The sequence below is a fragment of the Aulostomus chinensis genome, chromosome 9, assembly GCF_037954235.1.
Source record: "Aulostomus chinensis isolate RoL2024-O1b breed Wild chromosome 9, RoL_Achi_v1.0, whole genome shotgun sequence".
NCBI classification, from domain to species: domain Eukaryota; kingdom Metazoa; phylum Chordata; class Actinopteri; order Syngnathiformes; family Aulostomidae; genus Aulostomus; species Aulostomus chinensis.
Window position 1 is genome coordinate 12,829,243 of NC_141328.1, and position 7,929 is coordinate 12,837,171.

Sequence of the window (7,929 nt, forward strand, 5' to 3'; positions counted from 1 at the left end):
ATCTCCACCAAGTTCTTGAACTTCACCCTTTGCTTCTGTTTATCATGGAAGTCACAGACGGTTGAACTCCATTTGTCACAGAGCCTGAATAGCAACTTGGATACAATTATTCTGAGTTTTGAGGGGTTGTCCAACTCCTCAATTGCTGGACACCTTGCATTGTGCTGCAACAGCCTCTTAAGAATAATGCATTGGCTCACAACGTCTGTCCATTTTCTGCCCTTATGGTGCACCACTTCAGTGCTCTATTCACATAGGCAGTGGTAATTTTCATTTCATCACCAAAGTTACACTCCTGCTGTTCCTTGGTCTGTTTGTCACCCTTTGTGGGGTCCATATGCAAACAGCTGCCAACCAGCTCTTTTGGCTGTCCAGTTGTAATTTGCCATAAATAATGAAGCCTGTGTTGGTCACTGTCAGTTTTTGCCTCAATTCCATGTTCAAAAGCTTTAATGAATGACCCGTATTGGAATGGGTCACCATTGAAGAGTGGTATTTCTTTTGAAGGAAGGAGGGACTGTTGCAATTGTTCCATCATAATTTCTGTTATGTCATGTTGTTTTCCCATAACACTGACCCAGGTTTGATCATTCATATTCATTAAGGAATTTGCATGTTGACCACCATCCATGCGTCCTGAATCAGTTTGCTGTGGAGATGACTGCACTGTGTGCGACTGTGTTGTACGCGCATTGGTTGAGAGGGGTTGCGCTTGCTGCACTGTGTGTGAGTTGGTTGAGTGGGTCTGAGCTGGCTGTTGGGACGGCAGCACTGTGCGCACATTGGTGCAGGCTGGAGTTGTTGTATTGTACTCAGTTGGTGTTGACATGGTCATGTCACACCCTCTGCTACTGCAAAATAAGATGCTGCCCTCTGCCAGCACTTGAATCCTTGCATCAGCAACTGCCAGCTCCCTTTCAAGTTCCAGCCTCTCCCTCCTTGCTTTGAGCTTGGCTTCTTCCATGTCCACCTCATGCTTTTGGTTGAGAATCCCTGCCTTAGCTTTGAGAGCAGCACACTCAGCTGTCGCTTTTCTCAGAGCGCTGTATGTGGTTGAGCTGGCTGTCTGAGATGCACTGTTACATGGCTGAATAACATCCTCATCATCCTCATCCTTCTTTATTGTCGTTTTGACAATTAACCCAACTCTATCACCAGCACCATTTTGTGCCCGTTTTTCTATAGGCACAACCTTTCCATTCCCAACATCGACTGCCTGTTCTGTAGGCCCCCCTTTCATATCACCATTGCCACCAATATTATCATCATCATCGTCATCGTTGAGCGTGTTTGTCTGCAGAATCATCCCCTTTGTTCAACCATACCAGCACAATGTTTATAAATTCCTTATACCAGCTCATACCGGTCAAGGTGATCTGCCTCTTGTTCATCAAGAGAAAAAAATGATTGCACAGACACATGTAACTGAATAATTTCTGTCGACAGTACATCAAATGCTTCCAACTCTTCTTCTTCTGAACATTTTCCTTATTTTGCTCATCAGTTGTTAATGCTTTGATCACATTGCTCTTTCTTGTGAGGGCACTGACTTTAGCATGTTGGATACCTTTCCATTTCAGAAGTTCTTTTTCAGCCTCATTTTCATCCTGAATTGCACCCTAAAGTTTATCTTTATCAGACGTCTCGAGTTTATCTGTATCAGACAATTCGGTAGACGTTCCGTTCTTTGCAACAATGTATCACTCTGTAAGCAGATAAGTGTGTGCAATTGCCCCCCAACACAGAGGCATGGAGTGGGCAAGGCAAGGCAATTTTATTTGTATAGCCTGTTTTCACAAACAGTTTGTCTCAAAGGGCTTTACATGGCATCATAACAACATCCTCTGCCCTTAGACCCTCACATCAACCGAGGAAAAACTCCATAGAAAACCCTTTCAACAGGGAAAAATCTGAGAAACCTCAGGGTGAGCAACAGAGGAGGGATCTCTCACCCAGGACGGACAGACGTGCAGTAGATGTTGTTACAGAGGAGAAAACAGTTTATAATACAGAATGTGGACTTCTGGTAGGTGGGGGGGGGGGGCGAGCCAGATTGATGGGAGGACTGGATGGCAGACTGGTTCAAGTGGGCTACTCATGGCTTGCAGCGTTGGTGGTGGATTCGTGCTTGACATCAAAGCTTCTTTCCACTTCCAAGAAACACGCGCTGGTAAGTCCATATGATTTCCAACTTTATATATCGGCTTTCGAACGACCATGAGCCGAGACCAGATCGCGGGAAAGCTTTTCAGATGGTATATATACTGTATATCTATATCTATATCTATATCTATATATATACAGTGTATATATATATATCTATATATATATCTATATCTATATATATATATATATATATATATATATATATATATATACACACAGTATATATATAGATATAGCTATATAGATATAGATATATAAATAAAGTGTACTCTTAGGAACAAATAAGCAATAAATCTTCTAAAATTGAGCTGTTGCATATCCAGCTGTATCTGAATATGTTTGGCTTATGGAAAAAAGCAATTAAATACAGCAGCCAATGAAGGATATGAGAAGCTGCAGACTAGTTCTCGACTCTCAAGCTCTGCCAAGTAGCCGCTTTCCCTTTGTAAGGCTACTCAAACTGGGCAGGATCAACTGGGTGATGGAGTTTTAAGTGGCTGATTAGGTTTGTTGTTTGTTTTTGGCCATGAATGTTTTACAAATTTCAAGTGCTATATCCTCATTTCTCACAATGAAGAACTTCCACATTGACCCTGAATTTCCAACAGGCACAGCTGTGCTGCGTTTTGGCTGTGATGCCAGATCTCCCCACAGCGGCAAATGCCAGCTTTGTTAACTTGCTCAGATTCTGCTGATTTGGTTGTTGTCTCTTAATTTATATCTTTTTACCACATGCTCGTAGAACATGTTCATATTGTGCTCTTCTCAGGTCCTGTCTTTGCGATCAAGAGCCTGCACATTGTGCTTTATTTTGAAAATTGACTGCTTTTTTCTGACCATCAATTAATCACTTTTGAATTTGTACAAATCAACTACACTCCACTAAGGAAAACTGTAGTTTGCAGATGTTTGTCTGATCAGGCTGTAGCTAGATTTAAGGAAGCGATTCCATTGGCGCTAAATTCAGTGTCATGTCCCATCGTAAGAGAGGATGCTGATGTCAACCTTAGTCCCTCCCAAATTGATAATTTTATCGATAGTGCAGCAGGCACCTTAAGAACAACTTTGGACTCAATTGCCCCACTAAAAAAGAAATCTATAAATCCAAGGAAACAAGCACCTTGGTACAATTCTGAAACCAGACAGGTTAAACAAAAAAAAACAGAAACTAGACAGAATATGGCGCTCTTCCAAACTGGAGGAGTCTCATAATCTGGCAAGACAGCCTTAAAAGTTATAAGAAAGCCCTTCCTAAAGCTAGAGCAGTCCACTATTCAGCACGAATCGAGAAGCAGAAGAACAACCCCAGGTTCCTCTTCAGCCAGACTGACAGAGAGCCACAGCTCTACCGAACCTAGCATTCCTGTTTCCCTGGGCAGCAAATATTTCATGGACTTCTTTAATGACAAAATTCTCCTTATTAGAGAGAAAATTCATCTCCTCCTGCCATCAGCTGACAACATGGCACCTATAACCTCTGAAGCCTTAGAGGCAGACATACAGTTTGATTGTTTTTCTCCCATTAGCCTTCATGAGCAATGTACAATAATTTCCTCCTCTAAACCATCCACCTGTCTTCTAGACCCCATCCCAACTAAGCTGCTGAAGGACTCTCTACCTCTTGTTAGCACTTGTCTCTTGGACATGATCAATGTGTCGCTGTTATCTGGTTACGTCCCACAGTCCTTTAAAGTAGCAGTAAGTAGACCCCTTCTCAAAAAAGCAACCCTGGATCCAGAAGTTTTGGCCAACTACAGACCGATATCAAATCTTCCATTTCTCTCCAAAATTCTGGAGAAAGCAGTTGCTAAACAGCTCTGTGACTTTCTCCATAGAAACAGCCTATTAGAGGATTTCCAGTCAGGTTTCAGGATTCATCATAGCACAGAAACAACACTAGCCAAAGTTACCAATGACCTCCTACCAGCATCAGATGAGGGACTGGTCTCTGTGCTGGTCTTATTAGATGTTAGTGCAGCTTTTGACACTATTGACCACCATATCCTTCAACAGAGACTGGAACATGTCATTGGCATAAAAGGAACGAGTGTTCCAGCAAGTGAGCAGCTAAGAATCAGGAGGACTGACCGGCCAGTCATTGGTCTGGACCAAACAGACAGACCTGACAGCCAGCTGATTCCAGTCCGTTCCTGACCAGAGAATCTGTGCATCCCTAGTTTTTACTTCGCTTGCAGGTTTTTATCAGCAGTATTTCATTGTGTCACATTGTATATTGTGTTTGGGCTCAACTCATTTTGTTGATAAGAGTATACCTACTTGCAGATGTGCTTACAAACAGCACATTTCTGTGTTATGCCCGGGTGCTGTTTACATTGTGTAAAGAGGACATTACAACAGTGCTTGTAGTTGTGTGCTGTTGCACTATTAACAGCCATAAGGAACCCCCTAAAAACAGCTGGATTTTCAATCATGTAGTGGTGCTCGTTATGTAAATAAATCCAAATTGTCTGTGTATGTGGTGCATCATGTGTCTGGGAACACAGCAGTTATTTATTCCCTGCAGTGTGATAGTGTTAGGACCCTGCCTAGATTCAGTGCACTCTTGCTACATGTCCATGTTTTTTAGTTTTCCCCAGGGCTGGGCGGGGTCTCCCGAGATCCACGGCATCTACCCTCCTCTGCACACCTGCTGCTCATTACCTGATTCCACTACACCAACAGCAGTCTTAAGCCAGCCTCCTCCTCCACTCATCGCCAGTTCGTTGTTCCAACCTCTGTGGTAACGCTTTCAGCCGCTATTCTAAAGATTGCTTAAAATTTCCTTGGACTCCAGCTCAGATCCACGAGTTTTTGCCTCGTCTTACCTGTTTTGTATTCATTCCTCCAGCCGTGACGTTTGCCTGCCCTCCATTCTGCCTCGTCCAGCCCTGTCGTCCATCTGCCTCTGTTCCTCCTTTCTTTTTTGAGCATTGAGCCTGAAGAAAGCACTTTCGTTATCGATCTGCATTGTGGGTTCAGTTCTGTGCTTTTTTTGAACTCCTGACAGATGGAAGATTATAGATTTGTCACTTAACTGATTTTCAGATTTGGAGAGCTCAGCCAATGATTACCTGTATCATGCAGTCACACCCCATAGTATTGTGCTAGTGTTTGGGGTATTCCAGTTTTTCTTGGTCACAGGTGGCTGCATTGGCAGAGTACACAGAATCATGTTATTGTCTTTAACACAGTTGTTGCAGTCGCACAGAAACTGTCTTCTTTGACAAAATCTCATGATTTAGCACACTACTCAAACTTAGTTGAGCACCACCACTTCTGTTCTGTAAAACTGTAACAACAAACTCCAATTCATTATCTGTCATAGAAGTATAAGTACTCTGTAAAACCTGAGCAATTTCTTCTGAAAAACAAATCAGTTTTAAATGTAAAAATATCAGGCTCCTCTCCTGGAGAATTGTCTCACAGTTTCAGTCTGGGATGCAGACACCCTCTCTATGTTTCAAAGTAGATTTAAGACCTCCCATTTTGATGATGCTTATAGTTGGGCTGCTTTAGCTAGCCTGTAGATACACTGCTACAGGCCTAGACTGTTGGATTGATCTCCCATGTTACACTGGGCTTCTCCCTCATCCTCTCTGTCCTCCTGTACTAACACTAAAAAGACTGTACTAAAAGACAGGAAAGCAGAGATAATGAGGATGAGAATGATAGCATCACCTGCTCAAGTCCCCATCTGTCTAAGTTTGGTAGCTTGAGCCTCTTCAGGTCTGTAGCCTCTTCCAGTAGCACCATTGTCAGGGATCTGGGAAGTGGGGAATCACAATGGCTCCAGAGATGAAGACGAGTTAGTAACATATATAAATACAGGAGGACAGAGAGGAAGAGAGAGAAGCCCAGTAAACCATGGGAGATGCCCTGGCAGTCTTTGCCTTTTGCAGCATATCTAAGGGCTAGCCTAAGCCAGCCCTAATTATAAGCTTCATCAAAAAGGAAGGTCTTAAATGTAGAGAAGGTGTCTGCATTCCGGACTGAAACTGGGAGATGGTACCTCAGGAGAGGGGCCTGATAACTGAAGGCTATGGCTCCCATTCCACTTTTAGAAACTCTGGGGACCACAAGTAACCATGCATCCTGTGTGTGCATGGCTCTCATACTAAAAAACTGCAGTGGCAAGAATCGCGAAAGTTGCGTATGCACAAAAAAATCCGGATGTGCGAGCGCCGGAATCCACGCACGCTTCCTTGATACATCCCAATCAGCGTGGAATTGAGCGCAAAAGTCGGAGCGACCGGGCCCGCCCCCGTTACCCCCACCTATAGATACGCAAATTAATGTAAATAGGGTCTCCGCTGTCCGCGCTCACAAAATAATGTCAAAGAAAAAGAGTTGCTGGTCGGAAAGGTGGAGGAGAGACAGTCGATTCTGTTTTGCAGCCTGTCCAGTGGTGTCAGTACAAACAATAACCGTTGTGAGTGGGATAAGAATTGAGAGGGTGGGTTCGGCGCAACGCACCCCCACGGAGATTAAAAAAAATGTGGTGGGACCTGTTATTGGCTAAAGTTGTTGCACGCATGTTTGAAGTTTTATGACGACGGTAGAAAAGTGTTGGCTCCTCCTTTACTGAATGATCAAAGTGATACAAAGCAGAGTTTTCCTCACGAAACCTGCGCGAACATAACTACGTCATCAGCTTGCAACACTGCTGGTGCTCTGAAAGATTTCCTCTAGTTCTAATGCATGTCTGCAATTCTAACTTCCTAAACAATGCAAGCAAAACAGGACTAAATTCAACACTGCGCAATCACTAAATGCAATAACTGCAATAATCAATTGGCTTAAATTTAAATAACAATATGGAAAATGGCACTAACAGGACCTCAAGGTGGAGGTCAAGCAGCGTACAGGTGCCCTCCCGAGGAGTGCTGGCCAGACAGGTGAGGGTCAGGGAGAGGGGCACCTAACGGAATTTGAGCAGCGGGTGGCGGCAGTCATGGGCAGCATCTCTGTGGGGTGGGGCGGGGGTTGTCGCTGCCACAGAAGTAGGAGCAACAGGCCTATAATCATCCTCCATCATGCTCCTACTTCTGTAGTAATGAAGGTCTTTGAGCTCCTAGTCTGTACGTACTTGGTGCACATCACACTAGACCCTCACCAATTTGCCTACAGGGCAAATTGGGAATGGACAATGCAGTTTCACTTTGCAAACATTTCATTTCAATTCTGCATCCATCAAACTGCTAAAGTTTGCAGATGACACCACTGTTGTCAGCCTCATCTGATGGGGAGGAAACTGCCTCCCGGAGTGAAGTAGAACAGCTTGTGCAGTGGTGTGCTGACAACAACCTAATCCCTAATGCAACCAAAACCAAAGAGCTCATATTTGACTTCAGGAAAAAGGCAGCCCGGCCCCTTCCCATTTCTGTTAATGGGCAAGTTGTGGAATGGGTCTCCTCCCTCTGTTTCTTAGGCACCACTATCCACCAGTCCCTATCATGGAACCTGAACACCAGTCTCATTGTATTAGTATGAAATGCTATTTTTGAATTATTAATCTATAATGCCCCAAAAATTGCAAGTAAAACCAAACAGAAGTTACTCCTACTTAAAGTTAATGAAAAGCTTTCACGTATAAATTGATCATTAAACAGGTTTTCGTTTTCTTTTAACATATAAAAATACTTAACATGTCACACTCAAGAGTTGCTGCCTGGACAGGTCTCTCATGAGAATGAAACCCTGAATGTCAACAAGAGTATAAGAATACCTGTACAAATGGTTAAATTGCCGAGGTTCAACTAAAAA